General features: G+C 37.8%; 1 protein-coding gene across 12 annotated transcripts in view; it reads right to left on the bottom strand.

Moving 5' to 3' along the window:
- The window catches only part of LOC115447677 (brain tumor protein), a 520,294-nt gene that overhangs the window by 199,119 nt on the left and 295,165 nt on the right, over positions 1-26,010 (bottom strand). For 3 of the 12 annotated variants that reach the window (XM_030174863.2, XM_030174861.2, XM_030174862.2), the window contains exons 1-2: positions 9,166-9,356; positions 8,867-8,960 (exon numbers count right to left, since the gene is read on the bottom strand). The exons of 3 other annotated variants lie outside the window; for them this stretch is intronic. The gene's annotated coding sequence lies outside the window, so the exon portion shown is untranslated. Of the gene's footprint in view, positions 1-8,866; positions 8,961-9,165; positions 9,359-26,010 lie in introns of those variants that run through there. 6 more of the 12 variants (XM_037447637.1, XM_037447640.1, XM_037447638.1 and 3 more) reach the window with 3 other exon arrangements.

Genomic DNA, 26,010 nt, shown 5'->3' on the forward strand with positions numbered 1-26,010 from the left:
TGCGCGTTCGCTCGGAATGGTATTCGAGGCGCAGGAAACGTTCATGTAAATCAGATCTTTGTGATAAAAAAACAATTTGTTCGTTGAAACAATGGACATAATTATTTTTGGGAACAATTCGCAGTCAATGTCCTTTACTTGTGCGTAATTGGATGGAACGAATTTGTAATAGTGTTTGAAATAAGATTATAACGTGTCTACAATTTATTGTATTATTTTGTTGAGCGTAGCGACAACGTCCTTCTTAGTAACTACTTTAATTATACACTTAATTTACTTATTTCGTCAAACTCAAAACCTGTGACCTGAATGAACTTTAAGTCTACTTAGCGCCGCGTGAATGGCCTGTGATATAAATCGATACGGCCTTTGCAACTATAAGTTAAGTGTTTTTATAAATTACTCACTGTTGCCTGCGAGTCTGCCTGCAAACTCATGGTTCCGCAAAGAATTAAGATTGTATCACGAACTATTAACCTTACGAGTGCGCTGACTTCATACTAGTTCAATATAGTACATACGATGAAATTTAATAATCAGAATTCTAACAAATAAATAATGTACAGGAGTACCTAACTGTCAACATTTTGTCAATAAATAGAAATATTCGTCACTTCAAAACTCGACGCGAAAAAGGCCTATTAAATTCGTCAGTTATTAATGACAAAGACCACACACGAAACACATTAGCACAAAACCATTAGCAACGCATCCAGTCTAGAACACTAGCATATCCAGACTATACTAAGAAACGGTTGAACGTTTGCGGAACTATGCACAAGGAAATGTGCCGTTTTGTGCAGTATCAACAAGGTTAGAAGTGAAGGTAGTTTGGATAGTTGAGAAATATTCCAAGTTCCGCTTAACGCTAAGCGTCATCGTTTGTATTAACGCAAATTCGTCACGTTAAAAACAATGCCGGGATCAGATAGGATCTTTGAAACACGTGACTAGAATGCTGTATGTCCATTTGACTAGTTTTTATGGAAACTAAAATAATATAACCATTGGTAAGGTATAATAAATAAAAAACTGAAGTTCAAGTTTGCAGTTATAATAAAATATAACACTAATTTATACCAAACCATTATAAAACAGTCCCCTTTCCTGTCTGTTTGTATGTTATCGATTTTGTCAAAATCTACTGAAAGGATTTTTATGAAATGTAGTATGGACATAGTTTAAGACTATGGGAAGATTATAGGCTATTTTCTATCCCGGCAAATATGTAGCGGGACTTTTATCCCGAAACACTCCTTCAAGCGGGCGAAGCTGCGAACAAAAGTTAGTAGTATTATATAAACGACTAAAAAGTATAAAAAAATATTATGGTGTTCAAATTTCCGTTCGAACTGAATATTTTCGTTACAAGATCATAAGAAAATATGAGCTTCACGATTAATCTTGGTACGAAAAAACAAAATGGATGTATGGCACGTGTCGTTTAGAACAAAGACTTTGTTTGAATAAACATCCGACAATCTTGTATAATGATACCAAACTTGGATTTCCTGCACTAGACGATAGTCTCAAGATGTCGCCTTGCTTCGCTCCGTATTTGCGTTCCTCTGTACGTTTTATTATTACTTTATATTTGCATATTCACGTTGGCTATTTTTAGATGTAGCCAAAAATATTCTTGACTTTTAACATTCGCTAGTATATGTCATTGTGTTTTAGATTAAATCTAGTTGGTATTTAATAAAGTGCATGTTACCTACACTATTCAAAGCTATCCCCCAGGGGGTAAGCAGCGTTGCAATTGTCGAAACAATTCAATATATTTTCCATTCCGTGTAATATTAATGCTTTATTTTTTATTATACGTACTGCTGATCCAACACAAAGATTTCGCAACTTGTGCACAATGCCGCTAGATCGAGATGGTCATGACTCATGAAGCTTACTATGATGAAATGAATGAGCCTAGAGTACATTAGAGCTAATAATATCCACTAGAATAATAGGTAAGGGTTTTGAAAATAAACCAACTTTCAACCATTTCACTACAACAGAGATGTCGCAGGGCCATTACAATGAAAATAGCAGGTTACAAATCACATGTTGCGGTAAATACAGGCATTATAAGACTCTCGGCGGAATGACTAATTTCACTCGATACCCGTGACTCAGTATCGAACTAAGCCTGAGAACTCGCTTGCGTGGCGTCACGCTCCGTGAACAAAGAAAAAAGGGGATGCAAGACACGCTTGTGGCTCGGAGAATTTGTACGGCCGGCTTCACTCGCCCTATGACTACTTATCGTAGGCATTCTGTCGCAACGTTAGTTGACGAATTTTATTAGTTCTTCAGTAAAAATAATTTAGGAATTTAATTTTTTTTTTTCTATTTACGTGATTATGTCTATCTGGTGAATAAATGAATTTAAGATATTGTAAAAACATTGTCAGACAATCTGATTAACTTGTAATCCATTTTGCTATCATGCTCCAAAAATCTTATCTTACGTGTTTATAAACAATTCATAATCGACTCCTTATCTAAGACACAATACAGATCTATTATCCTTCATATGTTCGTTCTGATATCTGATAATATAAAAAAATTCACAACAAAAATTTCAATATCCGAAATTTCACAATTAATTATGACGTAATAAGTCCTTTTATGTATTATACGAGAGGTCTATGTAAACTGGTCGTGTAGAACGGAAGAAGCAACCGGTGACTGATGACGTATATTCCCATGTTAAAAGCTATTAGCTATTGATTGAAAGTTTAATTAGGGTTGCCAACCCTAACGTCGCTTCACTTTACGATAGGAATAAATTCTAAACGCTTCAGAAGTAGTTAGGGTTGGGCTTGTAATGAGTCGATAAGTTAAACACCGCTTATTTGACTACAGAGGTAATAAACTGTGACATTATTTAGACGGCATTATGCCACTAAAAATATTAAAAAAATAAACTTGTTCTGTGCTAGCTTAGCCCTTTTATAATCGTGTTACGTCACATTTTTTTCCTTTTTAAAAATGGTAACTAAAAACAGACATAATTTTTCCACACTAGTTATTATATTTTAGTACAATCTCACAAGTACCAAAAATATATATTTTACCAAAGCCGACAACCCTAACAGAGATGAACTTGTTCTTACTAAGGAAATTACTTCAATGTGAGAAAACAGTTTTTGTAACCAATTAAAATTAAAAAACGGTGTAAATTAAATATCATATGAATTAAGTGCGAGAATGATTATATTTTGTTTCCTGTTTTGGGATTTATTCAAATTTCGAATCGATACAAACCTCGTATCGATACAGATTTTAAATAGGGCTGCTCCAACGGCTCCGATTTCTGGCATGGGTAAATTAATTATTTTCAAGATAGTTTTTTAAGTAGATATGATGCCCTCGACGTTATTATGTGGTAACTTGTGAGTGAGCTGGTTCGTTTTGTGAAATTTATTTCCATTAGAATAATCTTACACTATTTGAAAAGTTGCGTCTGTATTCACACAAATAAACAAAACAAACACACATCACGCATTTATCCCCGAAGGGGTATGCAGTGGCGCAACCAGGGCGTCCACTTTTCGCCAAATGTGTTCCATCCCATGGTGTGAAGGGGGGACGAGTCTATTCCCATATCGGGTACAATCGGGCTGATCCTGTAGAAAGTTCCAAATATCACGTTACCCGACCCGAGATTCGAACACAAGACCTCACAGCGCTGCCGTACTGGACATGCAGTACAACGCCACCGAGGCAGTCCGTAAAATAAAGCATGTGTTCTATTTAAAACACAAAACAGAATCAAATTGTTCTGGAACGTTCATCCTACAGACATACCTAAGTAGGCAGGAAAAGAACATAAGTGCTAGCAACCAGCCCTGTCGGTTGTCATGGTAACGAGGCATACCTATAATTGTTATTATCTATAATTGCACTCGGCCCTATTGTTAAATAACGAAGGATGTGGTTTGACTGTCACGTGGATGAAAATGAAATTGTCACTTGCATTGACGGATGGTAAGGTGTAATCAGGCGTCCCTACCGTGACATTCCCACGGGAGCCCCCGAGTCACGGTTGTTGGTTCCCGGTTTTTACTATGAGTACAGTCTTGGTAAAAATAACCAAGTATCAACTTATTATTTCAGTTAGGAATCTTTAATTGTCAGATAAAATGTATTCATTAAATAAAATTGATTTTAATTGATTCCATCCTAGCCACGACGGTCAATCTCAACGGAGATCAGCTAGGTACGCAGAGATATTATAGTGCACAAATGTGCGCAATACACGGGTGCACTCTCTGTTCCTTTACTCTCATAGTCAAGTGAGACGGCAATCCGAAATGACGGGAGAGAGATCAGGATCAATGCCTTTACGTGCTTTCCAAAGCACTGGGGCACTCAGTCAAATAAAATATATCCTGATTGAACATAGTTGGACAAATTGAAAACTTTAAACATACAAATGTCTTTTTTAATTCGTTTGTTATTTTAATAAATTAAATACTAACTTACTTTATTCTGTTACATCATAGGAAGGAACAGCGGAAAGTGGGTACACCATTTGCGAACAAATAAACGAGTACAATACTCATGTCCAACAACACCACAATAATGTAAAGTTTATACGAACAATTTCTCAGCAATATATTGCGCAAGGATTGACACTGGCATATCAATGGTTCTAACCACATCTTATTTACTGCAAGAACTTCGCACTCGCTGAAGTCAGCTTGCCGTGGTTGTTAACACGGTGGAAAGCAGAAGTCGACTCCTGCAAGTTTTCTTGCTAATCGAAACCTCGCTTAACCCATTTAGCATCGGAATGGTTGCCGGCAAACATGACATTACGCGTGTCGCGGAAAAATAACCTTATTATGTAGTATATAATAAGGTTATATTCCCGTGACACACGTAATGTCATGTAGCTGTCATGTTTGCCGGCAAACATTCCGCTAGTAAATGGGTTAAGGGCAGGTATTGCGGCATCAGGCGATCACAATGCCTTCTTCATTGAAATAAGGTGCTTTTTCTTCTAACCTAAGCGTATTACTGGAATGGTAATATTGCTAATGGTATGTTTCGTAATTACGAAGTGTGAAGAGCATTCGTAGATTAATTATCGTGGATTATGGATTAATTATCACGGTTTTGAAGAATGAAAATCTTTTACTTCATTAAAGTTGTATGTGAATTAAGTATGTGAGCTGCGAAGCGTTGTTTTATGACTAGTGCTGAGGTCGCTTGTTTGATGGTGGGTTAGTAGACTTTTTGTCACGGCAAATTTATCTTAAAGCACCTGATGGTAAACGATGAGAAGAACAAAAACAAGACAACCGGCAAGAGATTAACATTCCCGGACGGCCGTCAAATCAACCTTACTGCACCTGATGGTAAATAAGAAGAACAAAGATGTGACAAGCGGAAAGAAATGCACATCCCGGGAGGTTGGCGCAGTTACGCCGGCCTGCTTGATTGCTTCTTCACTCTCCGCTTGAGGGACCTCAAGGAGGGAAGTCTGATGCTAATAAAATGTTCCATAGCCTAATGGCACGGCTGAAATATGAATATAACTGTCATTAGGTATTCCCGTGTCAGCTTGGTGTCTGCAATACGTGGTAAATTTCAATAAATTAGCACCGTATTACAAAGGAAACCTACCTACCCTAAAAAGGGTAAGGCGAGATGCTATATATATGCATTATATGTTTTTTTATTGCTTTGAATGAGTAGACCAGTATGCCTCTGTATTTAAATGAAGGCACGATAGAGTAGTTTCACTGAATGTATTATTGGAGGTAAACCCAGCTGTTTAATTGTTTTACAGAAAAATGGGTATATTTGACTGCCTTTTGGCGTAGTTGTATTACGACTGCAGTGCTGAGGACTCGAGTTCGTGTCCCGGGTAAGGCAGTGATATTGGGTTTGCACTAGTATCAGCTCGGAAACTGGAATTTGTGTCTGATATGACGATAGTTCAATGTACATACCTCATGGTTGCCAATTCACATTGAGACCTATGAGGGCTAGCGCACATTTCCCAACTTTCTCCTCTCATCCTAAGAGTATACAAATTTGTCTTGTTTATATATTTACAGTATACAGTTTTAAATTAAATAAATAAGAGGGACTCCTACTTCTCGTATCACATGGGACAGAATGCGCACGGTGGAAACTGAGTGCACAAGTTGCGCCTCTGCCTATCCCATCAGGAACAAAGGGAGTTAGTGTGTATCTTTGTATATTATATATATGTTTCAACACTCGATTAAACCCAGTCCCCGAGGAAGGGCGGACGAATGATCTATCGTAATTAAGCTGTAGGAAAAACCAAATTAGGACATACGAGTCGATACTGGCTTTTGTTACCAACAAAGGCGTCTAGTTAATTACTAAAGGAGGGAGGGTAAGGGAAGACCAGTGACAAGGGCACGGAACCCTAATTAGAATTATAGGGACTATCACCTTTACGAAATCCTTGAGTTGCTAAACACTAAAATGTGGTGATGTCAAAAATTACTGTTTATTGGTAGCGGTATTTTTATCTGCTGATTTTGGGATTGTTTTATGATGCTGATAGAACCATAATATGGCCGTAAATAATCCTAAATGTGTTTTTTTTTTTGGAATTAAGACAACTGCTATACCCGCTGGACCTGCCTGTCTTGGTAAAACAGACGGGCATGTCATTACAGTCACATAAAAAAAATATATTTATGAAAAAAAAAATTACTGCCTCAGAGCCGTAGTTATATTAAGGCTGTAGTGCTGATGGCTCGAGTTCTTTCCCCGGGTCAGGCAGTAATGTTCGAGTTTTTGACTTGTATCAGAGTCTAGAATTTGTACCCGATTTGGCGATAGGCTTTCTTATCACGTCATGGGACGGAATACACAAAGTCGGTACACCAGTTGGGTTCTGCCTACCTATTTGCGGAAAAAAGGCGTGTAAATGTATGTTTATAAGAATAATTGCAGCTATTTCTAGACTACCAACAAAGTATTTAATCTTCATTCTTTGTCTTAGTCCATTCTTCACATGCATGAAGAATAAAAACATAAGTTAGAACAATTCCGTGACGTTTCATTACCGAGACACAAGACTAAGGAATATAAACATACAGCCTTGCTTATTGAAAAAGTTTTTTTTTTCTTTACGCGCACTCATTATTCCTGGCTGTTTTAGGGGACTTTTTAATGTCTTGTTTTGCTTTTCTCGGATAAAGGAATCTCTTCAAAGTCTTTGTTGTGATAATGACAATAAATTGCTTAATGATTCGTTACTATGTTAGGTAATCTAAACTGATAATAAAAAGGTCACATTTGGTTACGTTCTTTGTAATACCAATTATGTATTATGAAAGTGCAATTATGTTACTTTAAAAAAATATGTATTACATATCAAACACAATAGAAAAATAATACAATAGATCAGATGAAACAGGTATGGACTATTAAATATTATCACCCTTGATTACTAGAAAAGTAATGAAAAATAAAATGTATTTTTTAAAATAATTTTTAACCTTTATGTCAATAAGCTGTTGACTGTCAAGTCAACAGCTGTGCAAAATTTCTTCACATTGGAACAGAATCTATGACTTTTCATTGTCAAATGATAGAGGCAAATCGATCATTAAAAGTATTTTTTTTATCTAATGCGTACTCATCTATTTTATGTTATGTAACATTTTGGTCTTACGTTTCATTCATGTAACATGTTATGGAGGCCTGCCTTTGTTATTCAATTTGTGTCTCTTTCTCAGATGTTATATATGAGAATAGGCATTCAATTATAATTATACACTCTATAAATACAATACTTAAGTATTTAATTTATTGTATCAATAAAATGCCATAATAATTCATAATTAACGGTTAATAAATGTTAATTTTAAAAATAGAATATTAAATTTGAATTTTATAAAATAAAAACAGAACCGACGTGTTAGCTAAGTATGTAAAGTAACCTCGTTTTATAGACACTTAATATTTAGGTGAAGTCCAAATTCTAAGTAATAATAACCAAGACTAAAATTGTATAATCATACAAAATTAATAAGTAGGTAGGTAAATATAATTTATCTTAACCCCAACAACATTACGTATTCCGAAGTTGTCTGCTCGTCTCTTGGTTACACGATCGGCAACACAACATTACTGTCGTTTAAAGGTGACATTACTAGTATTTCGACAGATGTTATTAAGTTGTTTGCCGCGTCTACGTGTACGTGGGCGAAGTTACGTGGGCACAGTGCATGAAACCATGGTTTTATGAGGACTTTATGGCCGCCCGGAAAAACTTACGGTCGTGTTTAAAATCATCGGGTTCGTTCACGCGTATAATAACTACGATTCTTCAGTACTACGAATACAAACAAACCAAAAATAACGCAGCACACAGACGGCGTCCACCGCGCCGCACAAACACTTGGAAGCAACAAGTCAGATACCCTCGGCGCACAATTTGAAAGGCTTCAAATCAAATGTCAAACAAAAGGTTACACATTATGTAAGCTGCGAGACGAGACTCGGCACCGCCACCGCCGCCGGCGCCGCGTGCAACAATAGTTTAATTACATACAAGAAACACGGATAACGCGTTACGTAAGCTGGACGCGAGTCGCGAGTTGCACAAAAAAATTTGCGACTTACCTACTTAGCGCGCACAACGAGGTCAATGACACAAAAACGGATTACGTTTCCGAGCAGCAGATACGTTGTAGGCATTTCAAATCGTAATTAGTCATGCTTAATCTGTGCACGCCGATTCCAAATTTGAAATGTTTCGAAATTTGAAAACGTGCGTTGGCCGTGCGTGTCGTACCGCGTACGCCGGCCGCGGCGTGTGCCGGCGCGTTGCTTTATGAATGAACCAAGTCTTGTCCAAACATACCTGTGCGGCTCCAACGAAGAGCGTTCACCTTCCGACAATGTAAACCTTTGTTTCCACACAACTCAACCGCTCCCGGTCAATCCGAACAGTTTATCTGGAAATAGAAACGACTCGTTCAATGCGGGTACCGCACATGATTCATGCTGAGACGAACTACCCGTTTATTAATAAAACCCTACATAACGGGGGGATAGAAAAAACGAAACACATGAACACATGTGTATAAGTACAGATGTAAACAATGGACATGTGTAACCGAGGCGGGTGGCGGCGAAAAATAATCCCGGCAGGATACTAACCGTTCACGTTAGATAAAAATCACGTTCACAATATAAGTCCACAAACACGTTAAATCGGCGACACACGGGCACGTCGGTGGTTCCGGAACAAAACTAGTTTATTTTTCTGATCGCATCGCATAAAGAAGCGAGCGTCCGAGCGCTGGGACGGTCGGCGCGAGACTGAGCGCCGGCAGCGCCCTCGCGGCGGCGGGCGGCGGCAAGCGTCGGCGCGCGGGTGTGTGCGTGCGTGCCGCTGTACGCCGCTGTAGGGAGCCGCGGAGCCGCCCTCTGCGCCCCGTGCCGTGCCCGCTGCCACCGCCGTCGCTGCCGTTTATTTATTTTCGAATTTCGAATATAGAATAAAAAGAGAATCCACGCCGGGTTTAATGCCTACGCGAGAGCTCACGCACAAATACAAGGATAATGTCGTTTTAAAAACTTGTTAACGTCTTTTTTTAAACGGCCGTGAACCGCGCGCCGGCGGTCATTGCCGCCGGAGTGAATATTAAAAATATTCACGTCACAACAATGCCACATCTGTTTGTATAGTTTATTATGTGCCAGTGGCGAGTAAACGTCGTAAACACGGAGGCAACGCACTCGTCAGCCGTGAGCCGCCGCACAGGAAGTGAGGCAAGACGGCCGGGCTCAAGAGGGACCCAGGACTCGGCCGAACAGAAGTGACCCACCAATGGCCCGACCGTCCCAGATTATGAACGCTCTCGTGGTCGCCGCTCCTTTGCGGAGAGCGTATTTCAATTAGAGCATTGGATTAATTAGAGCATTCAGTGAAAGTGTTCTAGCCGATTTTTAATTGAAATGTCTGGTTTAAAATTACGTTCGTTAAGTTCGCCTCAATAAAAATCGTGCTGTAAATAATGAAATTAATTAGGATTTATTTTCGTTCCAAATTATATGAATGCGTCAAGTTTAGATAACATATTAAGTACCTTTAACCTCAACAACGTTTATAAACAGATATTATTTTTGGGGTTGAGCTTTGTAAATAAGTCTATTAGCTGCAATGCCCTTCCAACCTTAACACAACTATTGTTTGCTTGACGTCCTAAAATTACTATTAAGGTCCATACATTACCATTAAGGTACAGTCCATCCCGTCAACACTTAGTGGCAACTTAAGGTTATCGATTGTTATCAACAGCTTCCGCAATACGATTCTATACTCACTGAATCAGTTTCCATAGAGTCGTAATTAACCTTCAAAGAAAGAACACAATTATATACAATTTAAAGAAAATCCTATAGAGGTTAGGACCTTACCGACCGGTCAACCAAAGTTAACAATGACTGCTCGAGCGGTCTATGTTAGTTATTCAACGAGCTACTGCCCTGCATCGCCTTACGCAAGCAAACAGCAATCAACCGCAAACTGTTTGTCTTGTGTGACCGCGGCATAAATGAAATCATTGTATCAATACTCACAGTAGATGAGAATTTAAATTAATGCATTTCCTTCGACGATAAACAACTTGCTTTGGGAGCACAAAAAATACTTGATCTTACTTTTTATTTTATCTTACTATTTTACTTCTTAATCCTACTAATATTATAAATGCAAAATTTTGTGAAAATGTTTGTATGTTTGTCTAAAGTAAACGCAGATATAACTGAACGGATTTGGATGATATATGGCATACGGGTAGATCCTAGATGTCCTAGTTGTGGATTAACACATATGTCCCATGGATAATAATAGTTTTTTTTTTATAAATAGATGTCGCTGCCGTCGCATCGTATAGTTTTTCAAGGACTTATGTTGCGGGAAAGGCTTATCATGCAGGCGAAGCCGCGAGCAACACCTATTTGGATATAAAATAATAGTAATTCATATTATTTTAACGCTTCAATGCATTATTACGAAAATATCATAATAAAATGTAGACCTTTATAATTCGTAGAAATCTTAGAATCTTGATAAAAAATAATTGAATTAATTATCCGAGTATATTTCCATGAATACAATATTACTAAAATCGGCCTCACGCGGATACGGCCGCAGCTAATATCACCCCTAGTCAACACCGCACGACAGTATTTTAATTACAAAAAACCACATAAATAGCCGATTTAATGAACCCTACGCACGTAAATCGAAAATTTTCGTTAAAGGCGATTTATCTAACGGAAAATGCGGTTTACCAATATAATGTTATGGTTTCCGCAGTATCCATTTTACTAGTTTCAATTCTATCGAGACTAATTGCTTTCCAAACCAAATATTGGCTTAAATAAAACGCATAATAGTCGGTATAATTCTTTTTCAAACTATCCTCTCTGGTATTTGAATAGTGTTTGGGAGAACATTTATAAATTCTTTATTTAAATGAATGAACATTATTTTTTAATTAAATTCATTTTCTACTCAACATTTCGTGCTGCCAGCTTCGAAAAATAATACGAATTATATATATTCAACAAACTGAATTCTCTAATAAAAATATTAATAATTTTACGGAAAAAAGAGATCGTTGTAACTTGTAATTCCAAATTAAAAAAATACGAAACAGTCGCGTCACGGAAAACCGCGTGTATTTTCATTTGCATTGAATAATTTTGGTGTGACAAGCCTAAATACAGGGATTATTACAACAACCTCCGTTGTCCAAATAATGAATAAAATAAAACGGAAAAAGTAGCGAATTATATTCAGGTGACTTAGAGATTGTAGCTTCCTGTTAGTGAAAGGATTTTCGGAATATTTTTAGAATAACTGTTTAATTTGTATAATTTCAATTTGCTTGTATTTACATTGTCGGCTAATAATCAGTTTTGACATTTATTATAGCACAGACAGCACAAACAGGCCCGGCCTACTTCGGGGACCTCTTGAAAACCTTGAAATGCTTCATTCAGATATGCCAATTATTGTTTAAGTCATTCATAAAGTTATTGTTTCTGTGTTCTTTTTGTTGCAATAAATTTGTTATTGTTATTGTAATTAGTGTAGTGGTAAAGATAAGTGCATTTAAACATAAAACAACGTATATTATATAATGTTTACAAAGAAAACGTACATAGATCCAATCAATGATGTCCAAAATGGGTAGCTACCTTTAACCGGCGAAAATGTTTTCAAACTATGAATGTGGAATAGGCAAAAGAGGGGTCAAATTTGTATTGTCATTTAATAGTCTTTATCTACCCTTATGGCATGAAGACGTGAGTATAACTATGTATCTTTTAGCACGTAAAGCCGTTGATCCTGAGTCTGATCTCTTTGGTTATGTTGGATTGTTGTCTCACCTGACTATAAGAGTGAAGGAACAGAGAGTGCACATGTATATTGTGCACACTTTTTCGCACTATAATATCTTCTGCGTAATTAGCTGCTCTTCGCTAAGATTGGAAATTTGGCTTTAGATTCGTCTATCTTTTCATAATTAGAAGCCCACTGCTGGGCACAGCCTTTTTATTAATTTCTAACCCCCTTATTCATAGACATTTTTTATTTAAGGACGGAGCATTGCTGTGATAACAAGTCTGTTTCTCAGTGCTGACGGCATGGCAGCCTTCGCAGTGCGTAGACATAGGGCCGTTGTGATTGGCTAATATTGAGATACATTTAATCTAGTTGGCTGTCAGATAAACAAAGCTGAACAAACAGCAAGCTGTCAGTTAAACAAAGCTGATAAATAGACTTGTTATCACAGCAATACTCCGTCCTTCGATAAAAAAAGTCTATGAATAAGGAGGTAAAGATTTAAGCTCCCCACCACGATCTACAGGTAAGCTATTGACTGCACATTCAAACATCCAAAGTCCACGCCGAATCTATTTTTAACAACACTTTTACGTTAACCGAGTAAAAATAACCACGTGTTATCTAAAATAGAGTTGAAAAACACTCGTGGTACTAACGTGGTGGCAGCCCGCCAACTCAACCATTCATAAGATAACTGGCTTGTTGCGTGCGTTACAGGGTTTGATACCCGGGCGGTGGAAGTTTCGAGATAAATCAGCACGTCTCTTACCGGCTAGGTTTATCATTAACAAAGTTACTGTTACTTTTACTATTAATGACGTATGTTTTGGAAACATTTGGTTTCTAAAGCAAAACATACCTCACGCCTTTATCCGTCTGAGGCCCCTCTTGGCCCCTACCTACATTAAACTGAGCATCAGTGATACGGGACCCCCGAGCTTTGGGGCTCCTCTTGGCCCCTACCTATATTAAACTAAGCGGGTGCCCAAAAGTTCGCACTGCCCTGAAGAAACAAATTTACATATAGGGGCCCTTTACACCAAGCTACGCTACTGTTGCTGACCTAAACTAATAGGCTATTTCTAATTCTTAAAATGGAAGAGTACATCAATATTCATTAAGTTAATTGTCCAATCTATGGAGAAATTACTGAGTATACCCATTAAGGTGGTAGCTCAAGGTCCATTTTCATACATTTTGTTTCGGCTTTAATCTGGGTAACTAAACAAGTATTGGCAAGTAAAGAATTTAAATTCACGTCTAGTTAGTGATTAGTTCTCGCAGTTGAAAGAAAAATGTAAAAATAATTAATAATCATGGATATTTCTGCCTTTAAAATTTCGTCATATTAAATTTTAAAGGCCGAAATATCCGTTACCCAGATTAAAGGTGAAACAAAATGTATGAAAAATGGACCTTAAGCTATAACCTTAAGGAATCTCAGACGCCTTTAATGGGTAACGTGGCTCGAAATTGTTTTTACAATTAATAAAACTTTTTACACGACCCGCCTCTAGTTGCCTTAACATTAGAGTATATGGGCTGTAGATTGGAACGGCTTGGGTTCGAATCTCAGATCGGATTTTTTTTATATTTGCTCGCAGTTGGATTGACCAGAGGAGGTAATTAACAACACAATTAAATAATAGTGGTAGGATATATTTTATATCCGTCCGGATAGCAATCACCGTACACAAGGTGTTAAAACCCGCCATAGTGTATACCAGCCCTGTATTATACTGTCCTATTGCTGCGCAGGGTCCGTCTCTACTACTGAGAAAGTTTAGACCTTACTCTACCACGCTGGCCTAGTCCGGATTCGATTGCACATACAAATAGCAATTCAAACAAATATTTACTTGATTCTAAATGTATGTTCATTTACATTGTAAAAACTATGGCGTCATTTTCCGAGAATTTCATATGTAGTGGTTAAATAAGTCTAGTATAAGTCTGTGTTGCATTTCCGAGAAATCTAGGTATGCTAGTTAAAGTCTAGTACTTGTCTGTGAAACCGGGAAAGCCCTGACTTCAATATCCGGAAAATCCTATGATACATTTCCGATTGAATAAATAGTTTTTCGTATTGGTATTTCTTTTATTATTTTCATGAACCACATCATGTCTTTATCTTAGTAAGAGTAGGCAGATGTGCTTTGTCACTTTGATTTTTGGAACAACTCAGTGCACCCTGTGACCGAACGCTGCAGTCTTCATAACGTCAGGCAAAAAATATAAAAAAAAAACGCGATAAATCCGGAAAAATACTTCAATTTCAATGTCTTACGTAAACATAAGAAATTATGAGTTACTGATTGTTATTATCCGTCAGATAAACAATTCAATCCCTGATTTACCATTACATCATCAATCCGGAACTATCGCGTGCAATATCGATTCATCGGACAGACCCCTTCATTACACCCAGACGTAAACCATAACTATATAACTCACCCCGTGTATCGGGTATGTACTATGGTTATCGAATTCCCGTTATTTGGTTACCGCCACCCTTGTCTGGCCGTCTGGCGTGCCTAGCTTAACACGTAGTGCGTCTCTCTCGCTCGTACTAGAACATTGTGTGGGGGAAAGAGACAGATTATGTTGACTAGGGGTCTGGAATGCACTGTTGCTAGGTAACGGTAGATATAACGCTGTGCATTTGTTTTGAGGGAGTCTGGTTTGAGTTTAATTAGATGTTAGTCCAATTTTTGTAGTCTGTGTTTATTTTGACGCTGTTAGGTTTATTTATAGCGAGAATGGAAAGATTCTATTTTTTTTAATTATGGCAATATCCGATGTCGACAATTCTGCCATTATCAAACATGCGATGAGTATTCGTGTGTTTTAATACTCTATGGTGTAAACATAGAGCATTGCATTTAAAAAAATAGACACGACAGGGTGTATTGGTAATGGACTGAATAAACTGTCTACTTAACCGCATAGTTCTTACGTCTAACATAAACTGATGTAATCTTTGTATCCAAAAGTTAGTTTCGGTAGGCCATGAGTATTTGTAGTATCAAGTAGCATTATGCAAGCACTGTTTTGTTCCGATTTGAAGGTTATAAAGTAATTTCTTTTTATTTAACGTCTTACGACTAAGGTGAACGCTATGCATTGTCATTTAGTTTTGGGTAGGGTTGGTTATAAGCTATACTCCCGAGTTGACATAGGGCCGTAAGACCGGTGAAACGAATATATACCTTCTACTTACCCACGGAGCGGTAGTACCGATAACGCGATATATTTTCATCGCAAAAGAAAAAAGTGTTGGCTATGAGCAGTCGTACCAGACGAGCGGCTTCCTCGTCTCTTGATTCATAAAAATACCACCTCAATTCTCGAGGATAAAGATCGTCGAAAACCTGAACTCCATTATTCTAAGATAACCCCAAATATACCAGAATTAATTTCAGTTACCTTGTGTGTTCGGTCTACCTAGGGCTATATCTCATCCCGGGCCCAGACGCATAGATCAAGGGCGACTAGACGTCGACTCGACGGAGATTTACTACCTATTCCCCCCGCTCGAGTCACTTAGCAGACATCCCCACGGTGTTCAAGTGTTTTATCTTTAATTCTTCATTGTATGACGGAAGGATTAAAGGATTACACAAGTTAATTCGGATTAATATTATAAATATAAATGCGTTTTTAATGTGTTTTTACGGGTAGTCCATATTTACATGAAAGAATTTTAATTAAATTAATGTGGTATACTAATTATTAATTGATTTATTTATTGAGATATGGAAGGTTTTTAGCTATAAAACCTAAATAGCCCTAGGTAGAATGAAAGTCCAAAACCTATAGAAATATTATATTAAAAATTGAGTATTCAAATGCTGTAGCTCATGAGACAATTTGCAATTAAAATCTCTAGAAATAATAAAATCTGCGCTGTATTATATACTGTCCCACTGTTGGGCACGGGTCTCCTGTACTACAGAGAGGGATTAGGCCTTAGTCCACCACGGTGGCTTAGTGCGGATTGATAGACTTCGCACACCTACAAAATTCCTATAGAGAGCTCTCTTCTCTGAGAAGTTTCTCAGGTATGCAGGTTTCCTCACGATGTTTTCATTCACCGTAAAAGTAAAATAATACAAAAATAATTAACCTATACAAATTTATTAAAAAAGTTAAGGCTCCTTCAGGTGGCGGATACACTCGTAAAGAGATCAAAGGATAAAATAAAATTCAATTTTCACAAATACACTGTTATATTTTTTACAAATATCTCTTTATATGGTAGCAATATTACATTATAGTTTTCGATTGTTGCAGTTATCAAGAGGAAATAATTATAGTGTAATTAATTAAATATGAAATAATTGAACACGTCTAGAATGGAACACAGTGTAGAGACTTTCCAAGTACACGACTAGTATTATTATTATTTTTTATTGCTGCTTGAATGACGAGACGTGCTCGCCGTTCGCCTGATGGTAAGCGATGCGAGCGCCCATAAACAGTCGAAACACCATCCAACACCTTAAATTACAAAGTATTGTTTGGTATTTCACTGCGTGCGCCATCCTGAGACAAGAGATGTTAAGTCTCATTATGTCCAGTAGTAGTAAACCGGAACACAACAGTGACTACACACTGCTGCTTGCGGCCGAAATAGCCATTGCGGTGGTACCTACCCATCAGCCACCAGTAATTTTATAAATTATGATAAATTATAATAATATTAAACAACCTTTCGACCTAATGAACGTGGAAAGCGTTAAAATTAACAAGGAATGTGTATCTGATGTTTACAAAAGTAAAACGAGTGACGACCCATCTCAATTATGGTAATGAGGGACGCGTGGTGTCCTTTGATGGTCGCTCTACCATCGGGATCGGACACGTGTTTATGGTTGTTTTATATCACGCCTGGATAAGTGTGGACAGAGTTGCAAATAGTACATTGTTCTTGATATTTGATTTTGTTTTAACTGTTTGCTATATTAGGTAAAATATTATGTTTAACTGTTCCAAACTTGTGGTCGTATCTTTCGGGCTAGAATCGGTCTGATAAGTCACCACTGAAGGTGTATATCGTACCTCGCGTCTTCTACGAACGCTACTTAATCATCTCACGTACATGTTAATTGTCAATGATGATGATGATTATGTTTAACTAGCTGCGCATGACCCGAAACTTATTACTATTTTTTTTATACGTGTACCGAAAAATGATTCCACTACACCTGATGGTAAGTGTAGTGGGGTCCAATATAATGTTGGTTGACGAGAGATCATTACCCCTCGACAGTCGACACAATTATGCTGGCATGTTGGAACCGGATATGAACAAGTTGATCCCGGAACGCAACACACGTAGGCCACTAAAGCGAGTTTTAACACCTTGAGTATGGTTTCTTTCCAAGGAAGCTTCCATTCTTGGTTATTTTGGGCATATTGCCCGCTGTCAGACAGATAACCTTAACAAGTTGTGGTGAGCAAAGTAGAAGGGAAAAGACTTCCCGGCCGAACACCTATCCGTAGGGTAGACCAAGTGACTGCCCTCACTGGATTGTCTATTGCGACTGCCTTACAAGCCGAAAATCAAACAAAATGGACAGATCTTATACATACAACCACGAAGGCCTTTTAGGGACACGACCTTCAATAATGAAGAACACGACCAAGAAGAAGAGTATCGTGGTCGCTATCCGGGCGTATATCAAATATACCACCAGCAAAATACAGTGCAAAGGAACACAAACAATACAGCCTTCATCTCACGATACACAGTGACTAGTATCTCAAAGTTTCAAAATGTAATCTTAGTAAATCGAAGTATTGCTCGACCGTAAAACTTCGGTGTAAACCGGCCATGTGTAATACATACTAAGTTTGTTCGGAACAGTGTCACAAGACATTTATATTTTGTTGCTTAGCACTGTACTCGTGCGCTGACTACGGATAAGTACTTAGTACGTTTTATTTGAAATTGATTTTTGTATTTATTTGTGCCTTTTATCGACGATTTTAAAATGTATTCCAATTTTAAATTTCAATTGAATCATCAACCAATCACAATAGGTTATTTAAACTTCGAACCGATTCCGGAAATAAACCAATCACAGTACGTCATTTATAAGCATGTAAAAAAAATCTTTATTCTGATTGTTCCATTTTCGGATTGAAAAAAGAGATTGGGATAGTTTATTGAAACTGGCAGTTAGTTGTGTTCATATATTTTTTTATTCGTTTAATATTTTTGTATTGCCTTGGTGGTGTTACATTGCGTGCGCGAATCTATTTCCGCTGTAAGGTTTTTGGTTCGGATATCCTTCAGCCAAAGTGATTTTGGGTTTTTCTCTAAGCCCAAAATCTGGAATTTTTAACCGTTTTGCTAATAAGTTCGCCTTCTATGACATCATGGGACGGATGATAAATAATGAGAAAAGTGAGTGCACTAATTGGGTTTCTGCTTACCCCTTAGGGGATAAAAGCTGTATGCAATTTACAATGTAATTGTAATCACGTAAAGTTTATTTCCGTCCGTCAATAACTTAAAATCATATAATTTCGCGTGTTCACATATTACTAGTAGAGATTATCTATTAAAATATTTATCTCAAATCATTAAGCTTTGGAACACGTTCCACATAAAAGAAAATAATTAAAAACTTCATGTCAAAGAGAATAGTTTATGAAAATATTGTTATAGTTCGCGAAAGCGGTTTTCCCTCGTGAATACTTTTTCCAATAATAATAGCAATTATTCTTTAGTCTGGCGGAATAATTGCATTTAAAAAAAATCAACCAAGTTAGTAAAAAATATTCTGAACAATTTATAGCTCTTTTGTTTAAACATTGTTATATTTAAATATTCGTTGAATATTTTTTACATTGTACGATTAAAAATAAAAATATATCTACTTATTTGAATAAGAGATAGAATTCAGACTACATCTATTATTAAATAAAACTATCATTTAGATTTTAGACTGTTGAAATAATTTTTTATTAAGAAAGAAAGAAATTATAGACTCTAAGAGGTGGAAGAATCAATTATTATGTACACTGCTTTTCAGTTACTTTTCTCAAACACTAAAATTAAAACAATACAATCATAAGTATGGAAGCATGTACATTATTCAAGCAAAACGTTGAACATCGAAATAAACGTAAACCGGAATCAACTTAAAAACAATCAACCAATCAATAAGCGGGACTGATTCGCTTATAAATTTGAACTCGACCTACGAACGCACCGATAAAACCGCGATATTTAATTAAACCGGAACACGAGGCGATTAAAATTTCAACGTTATATCGAATTATCGATATCGATGCTCTCCCACCACTATATATTAAAGCCCCTATTCATTTAACGAGGATGACATTATGTAGGGCCCGCATTAAAATGTAAGAATTTGTTTGACGTCTGTGATCTGTCAGTAAACTAACAGTTATGCGGGAGTGGGGATGTAGTTTCCCATTTTGAGGGTAAATAACAAATAAAATAAAGACTTGCTTGATAGGGTCAAATGTAAGACCTCTAGTACTAATAATTTCGACGCATGAGAACCGTTTAATAATCCTAATAATGATAAAATATACCAATATTATTTCATACTAGCTTCCGCCCGCAGCTTCGCCCGCGTGGATTTCGGACTTCAAAAATGGAGGAGGTGCTCAATTTGTCGGGATGTTTTTTTAATGTATGGTGGTATGCAGGTGGTCCGATTGTCCGGTCAGGGTCTGATGATGGGATCCTGGTAAAATCGAAGGACCTTTTAACCATTAAGGTTGCACACGCGACGGAAGCTTAAAAAATGGAGTAACTTGTCCCGTTTTCCCAACATTTCCCTTCACTGCTCTGCTCCTATTAATTGTAGCGTGATAAAAAGTATACTATAACCAGCTCAGGAGTATGAAAAATAATTGTACCAAGTTTCGTTGAAATCCGTCGAGTAGTTTTTGTTTCTATAACGGTTATACAGACAAAAATTTTACTAATAACATTTTTGGCATCAGTGTCGATCCCTAATCACCCCCTGATGTTATTTTGGAAATATATTTCATGTACAGAATTGACCTCTCTACAGATTTATTATAAGTATAGATATAGATAAAAAATGATTGTATACATGGTAAACAAACAAAAGCACTCGCAAACAACATTTTCAATACAATTTCGTTGCGTTCGAAAACCAAATCCATGCCGTTTCTTACTTCCAAGGCAGTTTGCACGGTTCGCGGAGTCCACTTTACGTTGTTATGTAAACAACAAACAAAATAAAAGCCGCCGGTGCGGGTGCGTTCGGAAACAGGCGCGCGTGCACTCCGCGGCTCGCAGGAGCGTGAGATCATAGCTCGATGCACTCGCATCGACGCTCGCCCGTCCGGAACGCCTGTCCGCCCGTCCGGCTGTCTGTCCGCTGTCCGGCGTCCGGCGCAGCTGGCGGCTTGTTTTTAAGTTTCGAACGCTTTGATATTTGAATTTGAGTTTTTAATTTCTTGTTATCGGCCAGTCTGTTTGATTGAACGGTGGAGGTTTTTCCATATGAAATTGGAAGTTTCGAAAAAGGATTTTAAAAAATATGTTTTTGCTCGCAAGCGTAGTTTGAGAACGGATATGGACTTTTTCTGTAATCTCAATTTTCGTGGCGTTTGATAGCGAATGTCACTTACATTATATATACTGGGTGACCAGCGCAATGCAGTACTAGGTTACTAAAAGATAACAAGTTTAGCGTATAATCTAAATAAAACTAGTATTCGGATTTCATCGCAATTTTTTATATTTTAATTTTCTCCCGACGTTTCGGCTTTACCGTCTTCATGGTCACAGGGCAGACACCTCAGTCAGCCCTGTAACCATGAAGGTTGCAAAGTATGACATTGCTGGTTAGGCAGAAATACTGCTTACAAGCAAGCGAGCGCCATGCACATCACATCATTGAGAAGCATCTATAAAAAAATTTAAAGCCATGTAGGTACAATTTCAAAATACTATACAAAATATCAATAAATGAGATATAATTAATATGAATAGCATTGTTTCGGGAAGTACATGCATTAGAAGGGTGGGGTGTCAGGCGTGAGGGCTGCCGGCGGAAAGCGTTCCGTCTGGCTGCACGGTGAATTAATGTAGCCTTTATATACGAGAGCTTAGTGTGGATGCGACTGGCTTATATTTTTCATATCATAGCAAGAGGCAAGAGGGTCAACAGTCGTAGGCATTGCGGCTAGTTGATATGGAGAATGAGAAAAGTATGAATTGTAGGTAAAGTCCAGAGCACATGTTCCTTCCCCACTCCTCCTCTCCCGCTTTAACAATAACGTAGAGCAGAGCGTAATTCAGCGCATGGAATATTAGGAATAGAATTGGTGAATTCATTCGAGTTTTGACGTACGGGAATGATCGATCAAGCAAGTCATGTTAAAGACTTAGGACTTTAGTTGCTTTACATGACAACTTTTTTATAATTAGATCAATTAGTTACGACTAGATATAATGCAAGAATAAATATTCAATAGCGGCTAAAACCTATCAATCTATTTCCATTAGGAAATTTTTGAGTTCAAGAAAGATAGTATGTTAGATTTAGGTGTTTTAAAACTCTATATTCTTCTCCATCTACAGTCGATTGATTACCTCAGTGTACTTGTAACGCGTACACGGTATGAATATCGGCTTGAGGTTCTGGGTTTGAATTCTGGGTTGAGCCAAATATAATTGTGACTGGGTTATCCCATCTTACAAATTACTCAGTCTTACTTCGAAGTCAGGAAGTTTGCGGTGTGAGACCCCCGTGGTTGATAGTAGGTGTTGGTCCTACGCCTGATCTCTTTCCGGTGATGTAGTATTACCGTCTCACCGAACTACGAGAGTGAGGAACAGAGAGTGCAACTGTGTATTGCGCACACTTATGGACTATAATATATCCTGCGTTCTTGGCTGATCTCCGTTGAGATTGGCCACCGTGATCAAAATGCTTCGAGGAATTAATTTCATCCACAGTTTAAAGAAACTCCACGACATCTAATTGAACACGCTAAAGCGCTCCCAAATTATCATATCCCTACTAATCGAACGGGCCGAATCAAACTGTTAGTGGAACCAAGTTCAATGCTACACTCTCATTATGCTTTTTTTCAAAGAGATTGCCATTGTTTGAGTTTTTAATAGGAGAGACGAATGCAGTCAACCATTGACGTCGACTTGCCATGGTTCCGTCAATGAGTTTTTACCTGATATTAACGAAACTAGTTCAACAGTGGCCCAAATTGTTCACCAAAAATCAAACAAAGGAGTTTTGGATATACTCTTAACGTAAACTTGTGAATAAATTATAAGAGTACTATTTTGCTAACAAATATTGATTTGATATATATAAATGTGATAGGAAAGTCAAAATAAATCAAACTCGAACTTGCATCAAGAGAATTCCGAAGCAAATATAAACATTTTAAAACAATATAATAGGCTTATTTCAAATATGGAACGTAAATTAAAACAGAACAGGCATCCCTAGCGAGCCCGGAGCGAATTTAACACAGGCACATTTCAAAACAGTGTATTAAATCTCATTTGTGTTGCACAAAAGACACAGTTATATACGATAGGAAACCGGTGGAACTCGAGATGAATCGAGTGTAATTTGTTTACGAACTGACAGAAGAGATAAGCGTTAGTAATGCGAGGGTGTTTTTATGAAGCTGTGTCCGGCCTTGGTCGCAGCGATTTATTTCGTCTTTAATGTGGAATTTTTAATACCGCCATCTAGTGGTTAGAGTGCGCAGTTGTCGCTACTGCATTAATAAAATTTGCGTTTAGATCCGTCGGTTGGATGGTACTTTTTATAACTTTATTAAGAGTGATGACATTTTTGTTTATTATTTTATTTTAATTGATTTGAATGACAAGAAGAGCTTGTCGTTCGTCATACAAGCTACAATGTTTTTCAAACCGGAAAAAAACTGACTACACACTGCTGCTTGGCGGCAGAAATAGACATTGCAGAGGTACTTACCCAAGCGGACTATCACATATGAAAGGCCTAACATCAGTAGATAAAAACAAAGATTTGTTAAGCGACATCAAACATCTTTCAGCTAGCGTCCACGTTTACCACCAATGCACTTCCTAGGAACCAATCTTAAATCCAGGACAATAAACCAAACGCGAGTGCCCGCTCGTATAAAGGCGGTTACGTCAAAATACCGTCGAAAGAGAAGATTCTCAAAGGCCGGCTCAATTACTTACCAGATTCGACTTTAGCTATATTTTCTTTGTGTTGATGTTCATTTGAAAGCATGGAAACTTGTACAAAGCCGTCTCGTCCATTAATAAATATAATTGTGAAACGCGAAGTTACTTTTTTGTTCTACTTTATATAATTAATTTTGGTATTGGATGAATCATAATTGGCTTGCGACGTTTCTTGAGGAAGTGTTTGGATGTCGTTTAATAATTTTAAAATTTCGTTTCGTTCGTTTTCTGTCTTTTTTTTTCTTAATTAAAAATGTCGATTGATAACTGCGAAAATAAAAACTAAAAAAGTATTACATAACCAGACATAGATGTATAATAAAATAGTTATTTTATATCGAAGGTCTGCAGGTTAATTGACTTAAGCGACATAGTTTTTTCCAAAAATTGTAATTAGTTTGAAAAACGTGGAAAAATGTGCTGAATCCAAATATGTATAAGACTTACATACATACGTAACATCACGCATCTATCCCCGAAGGGGTGTGCAGAGGCGCAACTAGGGCACCCACTTTTCGCCAAGTATGTTCCGTCCCATGATGTGATAGGGGGCGAGTCTATCGCCATATCGGGCACAAATTCCAGACTCCGGGCTGATACTGAGCAGAAAAAACCCAAATATCACTTTGCCCGACTCGGGATTCTAACCCAGGACCTCAGAGCGCTATTGTACCGGGCGTGCAATACAACTACGCCACCGAGGCAGTCATGTATAAGACTTAATGTTGCTTAAATCAATTATCCTGGCAACGGTCGATATTATTAACGGAAATGTGTGTGGAGTTATTTGACTAAGAATATGTTTTTTTATAGGCGCACGGCTAATTGACCCCACTACACCTGATGGTAAATGGAGTGAGGTCTAAGAGAATGTCGACTGAAGAGAGATGATTACCCCTCGACAGTCGACACAATTATGCCGGCCTTTTTTTTTTTCTTTTTTTTTTGTTTTCGCGGAGAAAGTGTCTTATGAATACCGCCGAGCCTTCATGGGGGGCGACTGAGCAGTTATGTTGGGGTCACCGTGCGTTACGACCCGGCATTGCGCCGCCCGGATTTGATGTCGACCTTCAGGCGACCGCCTGGCCGAGTCCCTAACCTATATACAACGCACGGCATACCAACTAAAACTCCGCGGTGGCCCTCTTCGGCGCATTAGGGACGACTGCGAGCTTCCTCTGACGGAAATGTCTAAGTCTACTTCCACAGCCGCCCCTGCGCAGTGCCGCCTAGTGCGGCCCGTCTCCTGTGAGGGGGGGGGGGCTCAGGGGCCCCCGCGCACCGAAGGACGCCCTCGGCGTCTACGACAGCATGAGGCCAACTGCACACTGCCGTCCATCCCGGGGGACAATTATGCCGGCCTGTTGAAACCTGATTTACATAGGTTGATTCCGGGACGCAACACACGTTGGCTACTATGGCGGGTTTTAACACATTGTGCACTGTGGTCGCTATCCGGGCGGATATAAAATATATCCTACCACTATCACTGGAATGGTATAATAAACCTCCTATCAGATCATACGATCATATCTCCACGAAGTAACTTATTACATCTGTCTACCCTCGTCTCCAAAATCACGAATGCGTATATCACGCCATCTAGCGACAAAAACGTAATATCGTTTTCCAACAGTTGTAATACCAAACGGTTTGCGTTATAATATTCAGTTGAAAGCCTTTGCTTGACTCAGCTAACACTGCAATGTAAACTAAAACACAGTCTGTTTTGAAAAGTTAAATCTTATGGAGCATTGCAGTAGTCAGGCTAACCGAGTGTGCACACTGCGGGATTAGGGCGCGGTTACAGTTGCAGCGATTTAACTTCTTAAGCCTTCTTGGTGGTTAAATGATGTACTTGGAAGTATTTTTGAATAATTTTGCGACTGAATTGCGTAAAGATTTTATATTGTTGGCATAAAAGACGATATAAGTATATGAAACGTATGAAACTTAGGTGCTTTGTTTTATAAACAGTTTAAAACGGTGAAGCAAATACAGGTATTCAGAGATCTTTCTCACATTATGTTTTCATCTTAGACCTATTTAGACGTTCTCTTCTTAAAAATGAACTATTTTTGAATATTGTAGCTGGTGTAACTACTGGATATAATGAGACTTAACATATCTCAGGATGGCGAGCGCAGTGGAATACCAAACAATACTTTGTAATTGAAAGTGCTGGATGGTGTTTCTACTGTTTATGGGCGTCACATCATTCAAAGCTATAAAAAAAAAAACAAAAAAATAATATAATATACCTTATAGACTGTAGTGGAGATTGTAATATTTAACCATATTCCCAAACTATTTGTATACTGAAGGATGATTTTTCTTAGACCCTACTTTAAATTTATTATTTTATATTACTCTATTTCAAAATTACACATTACAGCTAAAAAAATGCTAC

This window comes from Manduca sexta, chromosome 7, assembly GCF_014839805.1.
Source record: "Manduca sexta isolate Smith_Timp_Sample1 chromosome 7, JHU_Msex_v1.0, whole genome shotgun sequence".
Taxonomy (NCBI): Eukaryota; Metazoa; Arthropoda; class Insecta; order Lepidoptera; family Sphingidae; genus Manduca; species Manduca sexta.